General features: G+C 38.0%; 1 protein-coding gene across 6 annotated transcripts in view; it reads right to left on the bottom strand.

Annotated features, from left to right (window-relative positions):
- Positions 1-18,081, bottom strand: part of LOC114558104 (homeobox protein Hox-C10a) — a 131,164-nt gene that overhangs the window by 98,620 nt on the left and 14,463 nt on the right. The window contains exon 3 of one of the 6 annotated variants that reach the window (XR_003692915.1): positions 1,821-2,060. The exons of the other annotated variants lie outside the window; for them this stretch is intronic. The gene's annotated coding sequence lies outside the window, so the exon portion shown is untranslated. Of the gene's footprint in view, positions 1-1,820; positions 2,061-18,081 lie in introns of those variants that run through there. 6 annotated transcript variants of the gene reach the window in all.

Genomic DNA, 18,081 nt, shown 5'->3' on the forward strand with positions numbered 1-18,081 from the left:
AGTTCAAAGTCACTGTGCTCAGACAGAGCTGGTTGTGCTCAGGAGAAGACACCCCTCACCTCTCTCACCTCGCTCGTAAAGCAAAAAACAGTAGCCAAAGTGAGTCCAAATCCGATCCTATAATGAAATAATAGCCGAGACTCCCATTCAACCTTTGAGCCAACAAATCTAACGAAACAAAAGCTGTTAATAATCCTATCAACCGCTGCAGAGCGGATTCCAGTTACTGAGAATTGGTCAAGCATTCATATATTTCAAGTAGACTCATCATTGACCTGCTTTACTCTCATCTGTGAAGGATATGTTAAAGCAGTTGGCTGACCGATGCATATTCACTGATCGGTTTCTTTTTAGTCTGAATGAGCGACTGAACTTTGCGATTCCCCTTCTCGGATATTATTGAAACAACAAAGCATCGGTTTTCAAATGAAATTCTTGTTTTATATTGGATTATTTCTTATTTTTAAAGTGTTGGTTTTATAGGCCAACCCAAACATATTTGTTATGAATTGTTAACAGGATATGAAAAAAACGATGTGAAACTGCGTCGGAACGAGATATGTTATCCTGATTTATTAATATTCATTCATTATTCATATATGAATCTGAACTCATTCAAAAAAGACGTGCATGAATGCAAGAAAGACACAAATTCTGTCAAACTATTTTCAGGAGAAATATAAATAAGTGAAATAAAAAATGAAGAGCCCCCATATCAGATTTCTAAACTTTATAGCCCCGTGCCGGCTGTTCCGTATTTTCTATTTTGTTGTTTAAAGTGGTGATTTTAAAAAGCTGTGCATGGGTTTTCACTGTGAATTATTCTATAAAAAAAAACACTTAAATACAAACCAGCACTTTTATTAACATATTCAGAGGAGTAATAGGGCGATGAAAAACCACAATCTCTCACTTTTTCTTCCTGCGTGGGATTTTATGGAGAAGCCAACAAAACTCCAAAACTTCGGACCCTGACTTCTGCTGCTGTATCACTAGAAAAGTGCATCGGCGCTTCAGAGCCCAAATTAATTTTCTATTTAATTGCACAATTAACGATTGAAGGGGCTGTAAAATAATCCGCATCGGTAAGATATTAAATGCGTGAGAGAGTTTTACATGTAGTTATATGGCAATCATTTCGAGACTAAGATACAGGATATAAATTAATGTGCAACATCGATTCATCCTAACTGGTGGAACCTGTTGACTAATATTGCAGGGAATAACACAAAACAACAAAAAAACGTTTCTCATGTAAAAGAAAGATATAATCTGGTAAATGAGAGGAAAGATGTGAAGAAAAAAAATTAAAGATTGATCTAATGTTTAATTTTTATTTTTTTATTTCTAGTGGCATAATACAAATCGAAATAATGAACACAAGAGTTATATTTATCATTGAATCTCCACATTATATTTACCCAACATTAGATAGGCCTACATTCCAGGAAATGTGCTGGTATTATTCATTAAAGAATTATAGCAATGCTCAGTGACAACAACAAACATTGAAAAGTGTTACATCACTGCAAACAATGTTTTTTTAAGACTCACAGCCATTTTAATTTGGGAATTTCTGTGTTACAGACTTCACTGTGAGCAAGCACTGCTTAAGAGCTAGGTGTGTGTATTAGCAGACCAAACTGTAATCTAATATTTTAGCATTTCTGCAGCAAATAAAATACCTAACTGAGAGCAGCTGCACACTTTGATGCAAAGGACATGCAATCTCTACTCAGGGGTTTAATTACAGCAGGCCTTCTTAACATTTAAAAATTCAACTGACAATGTGAACACATCACACATTGTAAATGGAGAGCGAGTACAAAACCTTAAGCCAGGAAGTAGATAAAATGTTCTAATAAATCATCTAATTTTTCACATTGAATACTGGTGGTCCACAGAACACCTCCCTGGCATATCTCCCATGTCAGTGCTTCTCTTAAGCCTGTTGTGCAATCCTGGAAATATCCCGAAGTAGAAATATTTGTTCATAAACAGAAAAAAGACCATTTAGCTTGCTGAGTTTGCCAGGAATTTGGGGAAGTCCATTCCAAGAGCTGGAAGAGATGTACAGTATATTACAAGCATTTCAATGTTTAGCCATCCAAGCTTACCGTATAAACTGCAATTAAATGATGTTCCTAAAACTACAGATTCAATCGACTGTGAGGCACTGGCTCTTACAGCCGAGAAATTGATCGAGTGGTCCGTTTTAAGCTGGAGCCAGATGTGACCCACAGGCTGCTAAATGAGCATCACTGTTTTAAATCAATTAGGAATTGCTGCAGTACATCCTTTACTGCAGTGATGGCAAAACTGTATGCTACACCTGAAACGGTATTTACTAGAAACATACTTTTGTTGAGTTGAGATATTTGTGTGCACGCAAAGAACCTCTTTGCTGCAGCTATGACCCAGTTTCCTTTCTGTATTTATAAAGTTGTATCTCATTTTGTGGTGAGTTTTTCACCAAATGTTATATAATGACAAGGCAGCATGGCAATAATACAGACAGTAAATTATGTAATCCTTTTTTACTGCATAATATTTTTGTACATCCAATATAATTTATTCAAATCGGCATAGTAGTAAACAAACTAATAATAGTTATGTTTATTTAATTTAAATAATGCTGAATAATTTTAAAATGTAATGTGTAATATACTATAATGTTATGTAAAATGTACAGTAGTCACCTCTGAGTATGTTTCTTAATAAAGTAATCATTATCCTGTTTCTCCTTTATCTTATGTCTACCGGATGCCAATATCATAAACATTATTACCCAGTATTCAGTTCAGTTATGTGCATATTTCCTTTACTTTGATATTGCTTCCATTGAAGAAAAATACTGTTTTGTGTCGCAGATCTAACGTCTGTACTTTCTTCGTTCATGCATCGTGTTAGAAGTGTAACAAGAAACCGGAATGGGACAACCTACAAATATTTATGTTAAAATATACAGTTTTTCAGATGCAGTACACTGGAGTCCGATGTCTCTGAAAAACTAATGTCTACGTGTCTGCAGCACCAGCTAAACACCCATCAGCACCATAATTGCTTAGGATGTATATCAGCAATGGTGCAATTGACCTTTGAAGGTTAGAGCAGCAATCACAGCATCACACAAGCTAACAGAGTAGTATTTGTATTGTTTAGTGTTGGTTTTGCAGCTAAAAACAACACACTACAAATGGATTGTGAATGTAGGTCAAGTGTTGTACTACTCAGAACTTGTCAGATATTTCACTGTTGGCTTTACAGTTTGTAAAGTTTGTGTGTTGCATAAACATTACATACAGCACATGATGAGGACAATACTGTTTAAATTCGACAACATATGAGATCTGCATAGATTCTCACAGCCATCTTTTTCACAAAGAACTACGCACGCACGCAAACACACCGACTCCACTCGGAGCAGTTGGAAGGAGAGTGATGGATACTCTGGGCAGAAAGATTTTGTTTGTGTTTATTTATGCACACTCAACTGAGGGAGGAAAATGTCGTGTTTACAACTTACTCCCATCTGCGTGTGGGTATAATAACCACAAGAGAGGAGTTTTTCCAAAACCGGATATCTACCATTTGGAAAAAGACGTCTCTGAGTCTTTCCACATGATTGATGGCATGAAAGGGAAACTCCTGATGGAACATTTTTAATAAAAAGATTAAAGTCACATTTGTGTGGACATTCAGTGCAATTTTGCCACTCTCTGCGTATGTGCAATTTTTTTGTTGAGTCAAGCAGTCCACATCACAAGTTCTTACATCTTGGAACCAAACAATAAGCAAAAGTTTTTGCCCACTATTACTATTTTGCTGTATCTCCATTTTGTGTGCGCATTTATTTTTTTTAACTACAACAAACATTACATATAAATAAAATGGTCAGTCTTGGCAGCAAATGAAAAGGCAATAGAATTATAGTAATTAAAATAGAGTTGATTTTACAGACTACTACTATACTATAATTACAAGTACAGAAATCTTGAAGATCACATGGGCTACCACACTTTATAATCGTATTCCAGTTAACCCGCCCCCAGTCTTTGGCTTTATTAATACAAACCAGCATTTTGTTTCATGAAGCTCCCAAACATATTTTCAATAACTTCCAGCTTTTCTAGTAAAGTAAGTTAGTTGTTCAATAGCAACACATGTTGATAGATCCTTAATGTATTGATTCATACTTGGTTTGTATTTAGCACGAATTACACACATCCTGCTTATAAGTTTGCCTTATGCGTTTCTGTGTTGAGATTGTTCCATTTCTCCCCGATTCTGTTAACTATATTTTTCTTTTCTATAGCCGTGTAGAATTTGCTGTTAAATTGACCCCCAGTATTCAGAGAAAAATGTACTTCTAGTTTATGAAAGTTCCATTTCACTAGACAATTTACATCAAACTTTTTAGTCCAGCTGAGTCATCCTCACTGACAACAACTTCCAAGTAGCTACAGCAGGTTTCACATCCATTTTAAGGCAAGAAGGCAAAAAAAATACTGACATTTTTTTTTTCTCCTCCTCCTCACCTTACCTCTTAATCCTTACTTCAATGCTTTTGGTTCTTCTCTCTAGATGCAGATGTTAAAACAAGCAAACCCACTGCTGTTCTGGGCTGTAAGTTTGAGGAGGAAGATTTAAAATGAATAGCAGTTTTTTCTAAATAGAAAGGAAGGGGTCTTAGTCCTTCGATTTGCTCAACAACAGTTCATCCAATTGACTTTACAGTTGGCTGAGGACCCAAGGAAGTGCACTGTCGCCCATTCCAAACAGGCACATTTTAAACCACACATCCTCATACCTAACGACAGACTAGTTTGCCAAGGACTCCCAAAACAACATATATACGACCTTTCTATTTAACGTTGTGAAACCTTCACAGTTTTAAACACCTGGTCAACGTTGTGAACAGAACTACTTGGTAAAGTTAAGGCAACAAACCTACATGGTTAGGTTTTTTATGTTTTGTGTTAAAATGAGTAAGTTTCTTACAGCGTAATTGCATTACTTTTGTTACACAGACGAAGTTATGTCTGTGACGTAGTTACATACTAACGTGGTTACAACAAACGTTAATATAGTTAGAAATAAGCTAGCTGCTTAGACAACCGACCTATAGAGCAGTTTTTTGATGAGGACAGTCTGGTTTTGAACAGGACTGCACAAGTAAAAAGTAACCTTTAATATAATATAAACTCTAGAATCTTTATCCTGAATGAAGAAAATTTACAGTTTATTTCTACTACAGGAGACGTGAACACAAAACTGTAAAACATAATCTAAATAACACCCATAAAGAGACAAACAAAAATACTGGGCTAATTATTCCCATTAAAACGACTATTATATATTTTGTTGAGTTGTGTACTTACACTATCCCAAATGTTTCCAACAATTTTCAAAGCCAGAAAAACCTGTAATTTCTTTTCTGACACGGGACGTTTGGTTTAGTCGCCTGTCAGTGGTGTCATATAACCTTTGACCCCTCTAGTTACTCTAACTTCCTTCAAAACATGGGAACCCAGATGATACATTCGAAAGGAACTGTAAATCATACAATGTCACAGAAAGAGACTTCAGTCGGGATGAGAGCTGACAGCCCCGGGACATATAGTTAATGTTAGCCCCCAGCTAGCTAGCAGCCAGCCACTATCATTACAGCAACCCAAACCAGGCCAGCATTTAACTCCAGCGCCGGGTGCTAACTACGCTAAAGGCAGTTTAATGAACCGTTGGGAAAACAGACCATATCAGACCCAGGCACCCGAGTCAGAACAGCGGCTATCCGTAACGTTACGTCTCCGTTACCAGTGTTTGTGCCAAAAATCTCCTCCCTGCCGAATATCTCCCCCCTTCGCGTTTACCGTAGCTGTCTTTACAGTACAAAAGGTGGGTTAGGCACCAAAACGACTAGTTAAAATTACAAAAAAGTGAAGGGGGGAGATAATTCTGGGCAGCTGGGAGATCTTCTGCGCCGTCTGCCGTCGGAATGGGTGGACTTGAAAGGGTAAACTTGTCATGAACAGATGCATTCTAATAGGCGATGGTGTTTAACAATGAAAACTACAACTCCCATAATTCCACAACGTCATCAAAAGTCTCTGTTTACCATCCATTGTTTTAATTGGAGAGACCCCTAGCGGCAGGAACATCTGCATTAATCTGAAAGTACGGGCACTGTTTTGGAAAATAAAATATGCAAATAAGAGGTTAACAAAATTCCTGAAAATGTGGTTAAGGACAGTATGTTTCCTACTGGTAGTTAATCGGAAATATATGTAGACGATCTATGGGTTGTTCAAACACATGACGTCCCATCTGCATGTTATTGGCCTAGGCCTACAGCAATCAAGCCAGCAGCTAGGAATCAAAATTAAGCAAACATTTAGGGAGAATGTACCATTTACTAGATTAGTTTCTAAAAATCACTGCTGTGACTGCAGTAAGAACATGAAGACATGTAACCTGACTCCGCCAGATGGATGGCTTCGCATTTGCTCGGCATATCCATCTGGGAACTTTCTGTTGGAAAACTTTTGGGAAGAGGAGAAAATACTGGTTAGCTGATTGGATAAACAATCTGTCTATCACCTATGTTGGTGATAGACGGGCTAAATCACCCAATCAGATCAACGAAGCGTATGAAAATACAACCACAAGCCCCTGCTGCTGCAGGCAAAGCATAGCTCGTTAGCTCAGCAAGCAAGCAACATGTCGGTAAAGGATATTTGCCGTTTGTGTAACGAGAATTTAGGAATAAAAGGCACCCTTTCAGGTTCCCGGTCCATATTCCAAAAGAAGGATCCAAGAGAAAAAAGCATTAGCTAGCAGCTAACAGAATTAGGGCTACCGCTGGCTGAAAATACTGGTTAGCTGATTGGATAAACCATCTGTCTATCACCACCCGCCTCAAAACCAACGCTGATTGGCCCGGTCGTTTGGCAATTAAAAAGGACAGCAATTTGCAGCGTCTTAAATAAGGGAGATGGAACTCATTTGTCATTTTTACTTGCTCAGTATAGCACACTATAGCACCATAGTGTGGCATGCTTATGGGCATTTCCACTGTGCCCTCACAGCAGGGGGTAACCACACTGACCCAACAATATTATGGTTCTGCTAGACAACAACAACAAAGAAGAAGGTGCCTGCCTGCAACTGAGCCGTCACAGGAAAATGACTGACTCAACATATTTGTCATTTTTAAAAGGCTCTCTACATTTGGCTTTCAGTAGTTTTGTGTTTCTGTGATTTGGATTTTTGTTTCACTCACTGTTGCTGTGCTGACATTTATCGTACAAACAGGAAGCATGTTGTTTTCTGAGCCCTCCTTTTTGCTGTGCTGTCAGAGCTGCAGTAACGCCCCTTGCTGTATCAAGCTATTGATGACACAAACTGGAACACTTTCACTGTGAGGCAGCTAAAGAAAGTGTTGTCTTAGTAACAGACTACTACTTTTTTTTGACATTGTTGGTCAGACAAAACGAAGAATTGGAATATGCCACTTTGAAAGTTCTAACATTTTATAGAAAAAAACTAATAAAAAAATAATAAATTAAGTTTCAGCCCAATTTGTGATTCATCATTGACGCATGATTACACTACCCTACTGTTAATATCAACCTGAACTTTACTTGACTCAATGACATTGTAAATGAGGGTCGCCCTCAATGATCTCTCGAGGATAAATAAAGGTTGAATAGAGCAAATCTTCAAAAGCTGTGTTGAGCTTTTGACCATTTTCAATTTACAATTATTTGGATAAAACTATTACAAGATCAGCATTTGTATCACCCATATACAGTGAGGGCAGTACAGGTTTTAAGATGACATTGTACATAATTTTACATTGCAACTTTAAAATACTTCATGCATGTTAGTTTGTTTTTGGTAGTTAAATGAAATCTGTCAGACCACCACTGACAATGTGGAAGTTAAAATGTCGATAATCCTCATGCCTCAACAAAAACTCATTTTCACAACTGTGCTGTCTCAAGTGATCACAGCAAACAGCCTTTTGTATCTAATTCTACAGGAAAGGCGAGAGCCCTGCTGTTGAAGTAATACTTTGTAATGGTATTAGGAGGACTATAAAAGTGTCAGAGCCCTGTAAACAGGCAATCAGAGAGTGAGCCATGGTCTGTTGCTTTTGCAGGCATCAATCATACAAAGTAATGTATATGAAGTCTGAAAAAACTGCTGGGCAATTGAAATAATGTGATAGGTCTACTTTGTTTGGTATTACTGAACAGTAATACTTAAAAGTGCTTTTCCCATAAACGCACAAACATCTGTGTATACAACTAGTGGACCGGAAAAAAGGATAAACCTACAAAATATTGGTACTAAATTAAGAGGGAAACTGAGTGTGTCATCTAAAATTTTCTTGCATTTCCTTTGCCTCCTGGCCTGCATTTATGAAATATCAAAATTATGGAAAACAAATTGTTTCATGTTACATATGTAAAAAAAAAAATGCTTTTGCTTCCAGTTGTTTGAGTATGAAATGATGACAAAGCAATCACCATAATTAAAGTATAACTAGTTCTAGTGCTTCTAGTAAACTTTCACTTAAAAATGAACTACAGTACAACAATATTCAAACTGCAGTGGACGGTTGAGAAATGACAGGAAACAAGGGAACAGAGAGATTGAAATGATATTCAACAATGAGCATTGAGATCACAGTTTATTAAGCCACCAGGGCACCTGCAGTAAATGGTAGCTTATTTGGATATCACAATATTGAGATAAAATAATTACGCTACTACTTAAATAATTCTATGCAGTCAGTGATATTTCATTGTTACTCAAGTTGTTGGGACTTTTTCTCTTGTTCAAACACTTAGGTGTATGTCCAAATACATGTAACACTAAAAACATTCCCATCAGCCTTAGCTGTACCTTGTGTTTAGTGCTAATTAGCAAATATTAGCGTGCTGACATGCTAAACTAAGATTGTGAGCATGGTAAACATTATACCCACTTAACAGCAGCATGTTACCATTATTATAGTGAGCAGGTCAGTATGCTGTTGTGATAATTTAGCTTGAAGCACTGCTGTGCCTTAGTACAGCCTCACATATTTGCTAGCATGGCTGTAGATCTTTCGTCTTGTTCGTAAATGAGGCAACATATGACCAGTTTATGGGGCAAAGGAGATACTAGAATTCTGAGTAGAAGCGCTTTACTATTCTGTGGTGGTAGTGCTACCTTCAGTTGTGTAAATGATGTGTGCTCCCTGCTCCTCTTACTCAGGGCTGGCTGGTTCAGTTTCAGAGAAGGTATAAGGCAGACAGACCATTTCTTGAAAGTTTTCAGACTACCCAAAATGTTAATATCTAAAAATGGGTGACTGGGCTAATGAAGATAGAGCAGTACAGATTGAAAAACTGTCAAACCAGCTGTGCAATGTAACATTTATGAATCTAACTACACTATGTCACTCACCTACAGTACATTTCCTTTGTGTCACCAGTGCTCACTGAATTAAAAACTAATTAAATAATATAAAAGGGGTGTGGACTGGTGGGCCATCTACTCTTTTCTAAAGATGTTAAATGTTGGATCTTTGACTCTAGTAAAGTGAAATACAATAAAGATCGCTGGGGCTATGTCCAATACTGCCTTTGAGCTGCCTTCTATACGCTTTGTTCATTTCTGCCCCCTCTATTGATTTTGAAATGTGACTTACTCATGTGTTATTGTGTCTAGGGGTCGACTGATTATCAGCCTGCGTGTTTTTGCCCGTTTAACAATCAGAGAAAAAAGTGTTGTTCCGGAAGTAAAAATCCCATTTATTTTCTCCATAAGGATTTTTGAATGGCCATAATGTCCAAACCATCCCAGGTAGACTTACCACGAGCTATGAGCTTTTGAAACAAAGGTTTATGCCCCTATAGAAGCATATCAACCTTGTTTTAAGAAAAACATGTTTTATTTGTGCTATCATGGAGAAGTACTACACTACCCACATTCCTAGGCATAACAGCGACGTCTCTGATCGGTGGAGCTTGCCGTTACTATGGAAAGGTTTATCGCATCCGCGAACCCGCAAACGGTTATAGCGAGCTGCTACCATTGAGATCTATGATCGTTTCTGTATACACTTGTACCTTTTCCTTTTGCGCGGAATCAAATGTTTTATGGTCACTGTTCACCTCACAGCTGGTTGGCTTAGTTCCAGGCTTAAAACTCTTTATATAAGCATTTAATAAAATGTCAATGGAGCCATTGAATGGTGAAAATCACTTCCAGAACCAGAGACGTTCAAAAAGTGGGCGGTCACTGTTGAGCTCTATACACTTCTGTTATACACATAACCCGAGACAATGTCAGAGTCGTATTTAAACAAGACTATGGGTTTATGGCCGTGCTAGTGGCTCTGTGAGGTTGCACTTAGGAAAGTGGGGCTTTGAGCTACTACTGTGAGCATTTTAAGATGCTCAGAATCATAATGCTAGAATGCTGATGTTTAGCACGTATAATGTTTAAGCATGTTCACAATCTTAGTTAAGAATATTACCGCGCTAACATTTACTAACCAGCACTAAACAAGATGTTTTTACAGAATGTGCAGACGAGCTATGATAACAGAATACAGATAAAGTACAGCTGATGCTGATGGAAATGTCTGGAAATGTTTTGGAGGTATTTAGTCATAAACCAAAGTACAGTATTGACCCAATGATAGTGATAGAAGATAAGTTAAGGGATCATCGAAGTGATAACAATTTACCCTGAGGGAGACATAACTGTCTATAAAAAATGTCATGGCAACCCATCTAATAACTTTTTTGTGATATTTCAATCAAAACCACAAATTAACCCAAATGAACCTCATTCTGGCATTGGATTAAAAGTCAGGGAATCACCAAACACATTAGGATTAATTTTCTGCACATGATGGATATCTGTACCACATTTCATGGCAATCCAACAGCTGTCAAGACATCTCACTAAAAAGCCTATAACGTCAACGTGATGGTGATGCTAAACGTAAAACCAGGGGATCACCAAATTCAGTAGGCTTCATCCTCTGGGGACCTTAAATTTCACAGCAATCCATTGGGTAGTTGTTGACATATTTCAGTCTGGAACCAATCGACAGACAGAGTCACAGTCTAATAGAGTTCTAATGCAGGAAACTTATGACTGTTTTTGATGGGAGTGAGTCTAGAGCAAGGGTGTCACTCAATTTCACTAAGGGCCACACTGGAAAAAGAGAATCACACCAAGGGCCAGACATGTATAGTTTATTGACATGCTTTTATTTAATCGAAAAAGTAAAATATCTTTGACTCAGTTATTGCATGTCTCATATAGTCTTCTCACGTACAGTTTAGTCCACATAAAGCCCTGAAAAAGTGAGCAAAAAAGTTCCAAAGCCATCCTAGAATTTAGCAAATCGAGCAAAACAATGATTACATTTTCTAAGTAGGCTACCACCCAGCCGACTCACAGCAAGCTCTTTCACAGCCTGAATATGCAAACTCTCTGCTTCTGTGGGAATTTCTGAGTGTCAAAGTCAGCAAATTTGCCAAATTCTGCTTTGAAAAACAGTTTCCCATGTTTTTGGTTAGGCACACAACTAGGCGGGCCAAAATTTATTGTGAACCTAAATTGATATGCGGGCCGGATCAGAATGTGCGAGCGGCCAGATTTGGCCCGCGGGCCTTGAGTTTGACACGTGGTCTAGAGGATAACATTTGTTTTGAGTCTTGCAACAATACCAGCTGTTGTACATTTAGTGTTTATTATAAAATATATCTTGCATATTCCTTGCACTTTACAGTGGAAGCTTGATAGTGAGGGTCAGAGGTTGTATCACCATTTAGGAGGCAATCGATAGAGAAAACTTATCTGAACACTCCACTCTGACTTTTATAAATTAATCAATGAACCCAAGCCCAGTATGGTGATGTTCTGTCACCCAACCTTTTGTTGTTCAAACTGATGCTCAGTTCAAGTGTCAGTTTGAGTGCTGATCCGGTTGTTGTATACGGTTACTAACCATTTAATGTACTGAGCAAGTCTAACAGAGTGGATATAGAGAAATAGTTCAATCAACATTTTGGGAAATTTGCTTATTTGCCGGTAGTTAGTGGAGAAGACAATGCCATTCTCACTTATGATTAATATGTAGCCTGACCTAGAGCTGGGCAATATATCGATATTATATCGATATCATGATACGAGACTAGATATCGTCTTCGATTTGGGATCTCGTAATATAGTAATATAAGTATATAAAATAAAATAAGTGCTCTTCCTGGTTTTAAAGGCTGCATTACAGTAAAGTTATGCCATTTTCTGAACTTACCAGACTGTTGTAACTGTTCTATTATTTGCCTTTACCAACTTAGTCATTATATCCACATTACTGATGATTATTTATCAAAAATCTCATTGTGTGAATATGTTGTGAAAGCACCAATAGTCAACACTACAATATCGTTGCGGTATGGATAGAGGTATTTGGTCAAAAATATCGTGATATTTGATTTTGTCCATATCGCCCAGCCCTAGCCTGACCCAGTAGCCAGTTAGCCAGCTATTATATTTATGACAATTGAATTGAAGATCTTATGGAGGTGTCCGCTACATCACAGCTACAGCTATTGAATCTGAAGCCTTTTATTCTCATTGTGAAAAAAGTGCAGATCCAATCTTTCTGAGGTGTAGACAATTGCAGGGTGGAGAGCAACACACCGTTGTAAGCTGTGCTTTAGAGCCAGTCTTTCTACGAGATCCTCACAAACGCACAAATGCACCAACAGACCATCACATCACCATATGGGCAAGATAACAGTAGTGTCATTCTATCAAATGCATCTAAACATCCAAGCAAAACTTAATTATATAGAAACAAAACAAGACATGACAGGTTTTCTCAACAACGACAGGCTGTAGGAACCACACAACAGTTCGCACACACACACAAAGCAAGGCGGCTATAAATGCAAGAGGACACAACCCAGCTGCAGTGAAAAGCATAAATCAAAAAGAATGATTTAAATGCTTTGATTGGTTTACACTACAGATAAACAGACATCCTGAGGTAAAGATGGAGAGAAATAGATATAGATGGATTGATTAAACTTCCCATTTTAAAAGGCTAGTGTGCTAAATGTACTGGCTAGGCTGCAATTTCAATACTGAATTTATTTAAAAGAAATCCCAACTACCTCCCAATTCTGAAACACAACACTGCTAAATATCTTACACTTTTGAGCTTACAGTATATTGCCTACTGGCTGCTTTTCCCTTAAGTTCTGTGAATATCTACCGAGGAGCAGGATATCTTCCATTTTACTGCAGTAATTGGGCAAATGCGAAGAGATGGACTTGTACCTGGAAAAATCTCTTAGTAGCATAATGTTTGACTGACACGTACATGGAGTATAACATGGAATATGTGTTTTAGTATGTGTTCCCATTTCAAATTAGGTGTAACAAAAACTATTATACAAAGCTTAGGCTCCAGTTTTTGGCTATATTTTGAGTATTTATAGATATTTCATGAGCCATAGCTTTTCACAGTTTTTTCATCACATCGTAACTCAAAAATAAAGGTCTTCTTTACTAGACCTTTTACAATCAATAAACTGTTTTTTTAATCTTGTTTAACAGTCACTTACTGTCAGTTTTTGTATAAAGAACTCTGGCTATAAATTTAGGAATGAAATTTACTCCAATCCCTTGTTTTAACTTTCGGTGGGAGGTTGTCTGTTTATTTATGATTGGATTTGGCACGGGTCCTTAAAATCGTCTACAACTGCAAAAGCTGTGACTCTGACTCACTTTCTGTGGTGCATCACTCTTGACTGCCACTGCTGTACCTCTGGAGAGTTAACCACTAACGGTCATTTGACAAGGTCTTTAATTCCCTCCATCTAAGCAGTTTTCCCTCTACTTCACTGTTTTCCATGTCTGCATGAGCACACACCCATGTCTGGAGCCTTAATATGTCCCTGTGAATAATTACACGAGTATATGCATATACCATTGTCATAAAATCCTAGCAAAAGGGAAAAAAGTATTATTTTTAATCAGACCACAAAACCCTTTGCTTTGCATCAAAGAAAGGTGAAGTATAGTGTGGCTTTGGTGACTTATTTGGTCAAGTGGGTGGAACTGCACAACAGAAAAGGATTTATCTTTTCTCATCCACTTCTGACCAAATAAGAGGAAATATGCCACAGCACAACATGGCTCCACCAAGGTCTTTCCTGCCTTCAACGATTTTTCCATATTAATTATTCAGAAATGTTGCCTGTCTTTTTTTTTTTGACACCTGTGAAGGAGTTTAACTTCACGTTCCATTACGACAACGATCCATACTACGTAATAAGACTTCATATGTTTCCAGTTACATACGCTGATGTCACTCTTTTCACGATTGCCTTTCAACTCTACAGTATGTCTCCACCACTACTACCAAGCATTTCAGAGCAACAAGGAAGCCATTAGGTAGCCTCTAATCAAATAGCCAGAAAGGCTTCGTCACTATTTATTTCTGGCTTTACATCGCAAGGTATATTGCAAACTGTCACAATGCATACAAGTTTCCACCACAACTCTTAAGTACATTTTACATGAGTCATTAACCTCTATGGGAATAGTAGAGCATTGTGGGTCACATGAACATATACATAATTTAAAGCTACTGTGAAAATGTATTAGTAGTTCCATCCGTTCAGATGGATTTAATTGAAACAATAACCTTGAGGAAATATTTATCTCTCTGCAGCTGTTGGTGTTTTGTGTGTGTCAGAGATTCTGCTCGTCTTAATCATTTTTCCTCATGTCAAGCTTTGCTTAGGTACTGACATCTGGGCATTTATAGCACTGGCAAGTAATGGCTGCTGGCTGAGGTTTAGCATACTTCAAGCTATACCTTAGAGGGCTAAGCAGGGGTTTGTTCAAACGGACAGATAGTCCAGCTTTAATTTGAGCTAAATCCTGAGACAAGCCAGAGGTTCCTCAGTTTGGACTGAGCTGGCTGAGGCAACAACAATATATTTATTGTGCACCGATAATTAGTTTTAGCAGATTTCTTTTACTGTCAAAATAGTCAAAGTGTGCAATGTCCTTGTGGTCAGAAAAAAAAGACTGTGTGGATTCAGACATATACACATCAGATATGTATGTGTATCTTTGTCAACAGACATGGCAAAAAAATACGGTTTGACACGTTTGACTGACAAATTATAACTTTGTGGAAACAATAAAAGAAATCCTGTAGAATATAGTGCAATTAAAAACAATATACATCTAATGAATACTGAATACTCTAAGATGATACTAAGACTATATCAGATATTTGTTGATTTAACCAATTTAAATAAATGTGTTGCATTGGCTTGCATTATATTGTAAGGTTTACCTAATGTTTCTGGAAAATAATATACAAAGAAAAAGAAATTGAGGGTGGTGGCCCAAAATTGTAAATTTACAGTTGAATCAACACCTCTGACAGTCAAAACAAAAACTACAAGTTACACAGGTAGATTTTTTTACGCTCCATTTGCGTTACATTGTACGAGTGTTGCTTTTATTGTGTCCAGCTTCTGAATTCCACCCCATTGAGGAAATAAATACTAAAATGTTATTAAACTACTAAAAATTTTTTTTTTGACAAGACCATAATTGTAACAAAGATGTCGGGTATAAAATCGCTCTTAATGGAATGAGAAGTCATACAAATCCTCCCTACTCTTTTTCTCATTGTGGTGTCAATCACTGTGCCATCCCCACAAGTGTTTAATATAACAATAAATATGTTTATGGCAAGACATAATATTTGACTGTAAATATGTCTTATGTATTTGTATTATGCCAACACACAAATACATGGGTATGCCAGTTGAGCACCATATGCAACTAATTATGAACTCTTTTTTTGTGTTTTAACAAGAAAGTGAGGGAGGAGAGGAGAGATAAAGAGGGAGACAACGTTTTACTAAGCAGTAACTTGCAATGTCTCACTGGTGCATTCATACACACAAAAATATATCTATAAAGTAAAGAAACTGAATAAAGAACAGTGTAGTCCTACAGTTGTGTAACTGTTATCAAGCAGATTGGCATGCAAGAAAGATGTTGCAACAAACAAAAGCTAACCAACACTTATTTTATATGCAAATACTTTCAGATTTACCCTGACAATGTTCCAAATCTCACTCCACCTCAATGAGAACACTTTGTTCTTGTGTTTAATCACTGGTACTGGCAGGGAGAGACGGCTGTGGCCAAACATTTCAGGGAATGCATCCGTTAAGGATAAAGACACACTACCTCTATACTACTACTTTATATTTCCTTGCAAGAACTAACTAGTCAAACATTATTAATATTACAAACTCAATTTTGAGACTTATTTGGTGGCTGATTGAGTTGTCCTTGGTCTTAAGAAACAAAAGACTTAAGGGTGAGCAATAAATCAATGCAGACCTCGTTTCCCCTGGGCTATTCAGCCATTTGGGGTGTAAAACTCTCAAAGGCAGTGAGCACTTGAAAGTCTGGAGCTACGGACAGTTTCTGCCCAGCAATTATCCTGTCTGCATGCCTCCTAAACACTGCATACCAGATATGTTTGGGCCTCTTCAGCAACAGTCCCAGTTATGGAGACACAGATGCTAATGACACCATATTTTCAGAGCTGCTGAGACAGAGGGCCTCTGGCCATCACTTCTAAAACACATGCCACACAGCCTGCACCACCCACCCCACACAGACCTGTTATTGATGACCATTGACAGCTCTCCTCTTCACTTGACTGAGGGTGGCCGCCATAGGCCACAAAGCAGTAAATACAACTTGTCAAGGTAACGCAACTTACTCATAACTGCTTATCAGTTACCTAAACTTGTCTTGTTAGTGAGGATAGATATCCTATAAAAATGTGTTCATATATTGACCTATTTTCTGTCTAAGTGCCGTCTAAGACTTTGTGTTTCCTTTTTGGGCTGTTGCTCAATAAGGAGCAGACTGACAAGCACCTGTCACATGGATTGATGAGTCCAGCTGGTGAGCAAGAGGTGGGCTAAGAGACACAGGAGCAGGACACATTAAATCTGATGGCCAAGACGAGAGGGGTGTGGTTGAGGCCTGAGCAGAAGGTTTGAAGGTGATAGAAAGATGAAGTAAGATAGAGGGGTAGAAGAGAGGGAGGGTGGATCATTGAGAGAGAAGGTGACAGGAAGTGACTCTACCTTGGATACCTTCAAGGTGACTCAGTATGACAGAACATTCCCAAGGGTTTACTGCAAAGAGGGATAGTCAGGCGGGGGGGAGAGAGAGAGAGAGAGAGAGAGAGAGAGAGACAGAATTTCAAGGTGCAAAGGCTCTTTGCAGATGTCCAAATACGCAGTAAATCACTCTGAGGACCTAAAGGTGCTCAACTGCTTTTTGACTGAATCTGTCTCCCAGCCCAGCGGCTCAGGAATGACTAAAACATTAACAGGAGTCTTCGGGGTAGCAGCAGCAGCCCACCCATCCCCCCACTAGTGCCTGCACAATCCCAGGGCTGTGCAAACATAAGGCCAATCCAAAATGGCCTCCATTCAGATGTTGTCCAAATGCACGTTTTGTTTGAAACCAAGGGAATGCTCGACTAGAAGATAGGCTTGTACACAAACTATCTATTTAGCCGTGTGTCCCCATTCTCATGAGTCCTAAAGTTGCCCCTGGCATTTGAGTAGAGAAGTCTGTGTGTCAAGTTACAGTTGTTCTTTTTAACACAGTTGCTTGAAGAAAAAAAAAATTTATGACTTCTTCTATGGAGGGCTAAGGAAACAGAAGTGACATAGGGCTTAAAAACAAGTTTAAACCTAGGATATAATTGCCTTAACAGCACAATAACAGATAGACCTACACAGCGTGCTATGCAACCATACTTCTGCAATCACCATACTTATCTGCAAACACCCGCTGAGCAAAAGCTGCAAACCTTTAATCACACCGACAATCAAAGTGCTGAGAGGCAGGAAACAAATTACTTGTGAATGAAAATAAACAGCAACATTTAATTTTAACATGTTCTATTATAAACATATAAAGAAGCATTAC

Source organism: Perca flavescens, chromosome 7 (genome assembly GCF_004354835.1).
Source record: "Perca flavescens isolate YP-PL-M2 chromosome 7, PFLA_1.0, whole genome shotgun sequence".
Taxonomy (NCBI): Eukaryota; Metazoa; Chordata; class Actinopteri; order Perciformes; family Percidae; genus Perca; species Perca flavescens.